This window comes from Leguminivora glycinivorella, chromosome 1 (assembly GCF_023078275.1).
Source record: "Leguminivora glycinivorella isolate SPB_JAAS2020 chromosome 1, LegGlyc_1.1, whole genome shotgun sequence".
Taxonomy (NCBI): Eukaryota; Metazoa; Arthropoda; class Insecta; order Lepidoptera; family Tortricidae; genus Leguminivora; species Leguminivora glycinivorella.
The window spans coordinates 9,011,866-9,015,667 of record NC_062971.1 but is presented as its reverse complement, the minus strand read 5'-3'; positions in this window follow the sequence as shown (position 1 = coordinate 9,015,667).

The window sequence follows — 3,802 nt, the reverse complement described above, 5'->3', positions numbered from 1 at the left end:
AGCCGGCGGAAGCTGGCTTTGGGGAATAGACCTTTATGTAGGGTTTTAAAGATCTATGTACGACCCTGTAAATGACGAATAACAGTTCAGGAGTGGAAAAACTTTTTTACCTACTCATATAGGACCTCTTTGTTTATATTCGTCATAGTGACTGAATAGTGAACAAATCTGGCTGACGTTGGAATTTGCCGTACGCGGCCCTACTGAATATGCGATGCGCACTAACATTACCGGGAATACGAGTTATGCAGTTAAGCTGGCCAGTCGATAAATTGCGAGAAGCTGCGGCATTCGGTTGCGTATTCTGCACTTCGTTTATCTCAAAAGCACAGTTAACTTTGCCTTTGCATTTTACACCCACTCCGACAAGGTTGTTTACGGACAAACATTCGAACTAGGTCCCGAGGCGAATGCACGTGCGGGAGATAAAAACCATTTCGTGAATCTGAGATACCATTTAGGAGATTTTAAGTGTTTATCCTATTTATTTGTGGCGCATCCTAAACGATTCTCCTAACTGTCTGACCATATGAGGCGTCGCGCCAAAGCGGGTGACTAGGCCAATAGAATGAAAACAATTCCATCCATACAGACAGGATATTTCCCCACGCTACATGAATTTAGAGACGACGACCAGACCAGTCATCAACCATGTAACAATGCGAGGAAGATTCATTCATTCCCAGTTAACGTAATTTCAAGCTGATATTTCTTTCGCTGTATAAAGACGTCAAGAAAATTGCCATGAGACGACCGTAATAAAGGATCTGTGACAAGTGGCGTGGTGGCTTTCTCTTGAATAATGTATTTTTTAATTTAGACTTTTTATTACTTCTTCGCACTTTGAATTTATTGCAATCTTATTTATTATTTGCCACCTGTTCGCAGATGTAAATATACACACCTGTCTTGTTAACAGCTGAAGTACAGCAACTTTTAGCACCGAAAATGAACAAGCCTCTATAAGGCTAATGCAAAAACTTTAATGTTTAGCATTATAGATACCTAGGTGTAAACTGTAAGATAACATTAAGGTTTAATAACAAATGCAGTTATAAATAAGTATCCTTAGTCGCCCACTCAGGCGTCGCTCGCAGGACGTTTGCGGTCAGACTAACTAAAGCTACTTAGCAATTCCACGATATTATATATTACAATGAAGAGCCGGCAAGGGTCGCGGTATTACTTATATTAATAACGCTCGTTTGACGCTCAGTTACCTTGCTCGCGAGATGGTTCCATACTGATAACGGCGACTTGAATCTGCAAACAGATACTAAAGGTAAACACCCGTTTTGTGGTAATTTGTTGCTTATATATGTGCAGAAACACTAGCGTCTTGTGTTTACATTTGCTAACCTCAGCATGAGACAAATTATGCACCTTACGTTCTAGACATTAGAATGTTTAAGTAGATAAATTCTATCACGAGATAATTAATGTCCCATGTTCATAAACACACATTTCTATTGAAAAGATTTCTGAAATAAATATAAATTATTATCATTTCAATGGTTAGATAATATGTATTACTTCTAATAGAATTAACCAAGCAATATCAAATAATAAATGGTAAATAAAATATAATTATGTTTCTCAAACGTCAAAGTGAATAACGATAAGCGTCACTAATGCGTAAATAGATTAACTCCAGCATTTATAAAAACCACAATTTCTCAGTTAACATGGACCCTTATAAAGCAGTTCGTTTTTGCATGTGCATGTTATTGTACCTACCTATGTATAATCATTAATTAATATGAGATGTACCTCTTAAAATATGTGTTAAAAGAGTCTAATAATTGCCTACCCAATTACTGCGCGAAAACTTACCAGCTAGCTATAGTTGTTAGAAGAAACCTACCTATCTTAGGTGTATGAAATCACCACTACGAAAGAAACGTGATAATCTCCAGAATCAGGTCACGATCGTCGTAGCTTAGGCCCTTTAATAAAAATACGTTCATTGTGTTGATACTATTGATAGATATTTCTATTCACTTAAAGGGATAAGTTCGCCTTTGTATTAGTGATATTAAGCTCTTTTTCTTGTGTGTTGTATTATTTTCTGGTACAATAGTGTTTTACTACTACTACTACTACTACTACTACTTGGATAATCATGTTCCCGCAAAATCGTATTATTCTAGGTCGATTATAACTGTCGAAATATTATTGTACCTGTGTTAAATTTAGGGTAATGCACATTAACATTACTTATGCTCAAATAAGCACTTTTAAAAACTCACGGCGAAAACTGATTTTCATAACTTCCGCAGCACACTTTCCATATTTAACATCTTCTACTTCTCAATTGTAAATTTATAATACATATGTACTTTTCACCTGGATAGCTATGAGTAAAATATACTAAAATATTTATAACCAATTACAACAAATAGATCAGGTTAAGAAGTGAGTAACCTCCTATTTATTTGTATTTGTGAGTTTGTTAAAAATTAAGACAATGAAAATCAAAATGATGGAGTGATATTCTCATTGCATTGCCACAAATTATTAACGCCATCAACTCGGAACAATGACTTTCTTCTCCCATTCCACTTATCCACGGATACTACAATGCGATACCCGCTTCTTTTTATAGGCCCATTTGCACTTGAGTAATCAAACGGCGTGCTTAAGAAGATTTTGCATCAAGTCGCTAAACGCTTGTTTCTTTGCAGCATTATTCATGTAGGTAGTTTTATTTGTCCATATACTCGTTACACATACACATTCCTAAAAAAGATAAGTACTTTAATTAAATGACCCATACAACTATGACACGGTTTCATTAGATAAGAATTGTCTTATCAATTAAATTGAAAAAGTATCGACATGTAATTGAGTATTGTTTGCTTAATAACACTCGTGGCACAATGTTATAATCTTACAACTACAATTGCATAGACTCTCCATGGAGCAGTAATGACTTGTAGAGATAATATGTAATAATTTGAAATATTATTGACCTCATGCGAAGTAACAACGGTTTTGTTAGTTTAAAGCGTGCCTTATCAGTAGGTAGGACACATGATAAAGATTAGGTGTCGTACGTAGAATTCGAACTGGTAACCGAGTAACATCATAGAAGTTTTAAATATAATAACAGTTGAATTCTGCACTTACACCATTAGCCTAATGTTTGTAATGTACTTATACCATGCGCATGGTTCTATAGGTAGGTAATTATGTTTCTTTACCTAGTTTATATTTCTGTTGATTAGTGGTCTATCTGACATTGTAAAATTTCTAGATCTCTTTTGCCTAAGTGACTCGCTTCACTATAATAACTAGAATGATATTTGTTCACTCTATTGATCTAGTCGACCCCTGAACACGAGTTCCACTGCTCTAGTAACATTCTCTAACACAATCAATCAATTATATAGGAATTTATGAAGCATTTTCGCTTCTGAGCAGATGTAGATAATTAGATAAAGTTCAAGAACGCAATTATAAATCAAGTGGTTTTGGAGTTCGATACACATTAATGTATTACAAAAGTTACAAACCAGATTGGCCTTATTAGCATTCATGTAGGTTCCATAAGTTCACACACTGCTCGTAAACCTGCATTAATGGACTTAATTAAGTGTTGCTCTGGTAGTGAGTATTGTACAGAGTATACTAAGTATAATAACGATCATTGTTACTTGGTACTTATTATCCATATGTATCCTTAATTAAGCGTATATTGTGTGTGGATTATTTGCATCATATTTAAAATAAAATATTTTGACCAGTACGTACTCATTTCGTGTTTTGCAGTACCAATCTTGTGCAACATGCAAACTTGAAT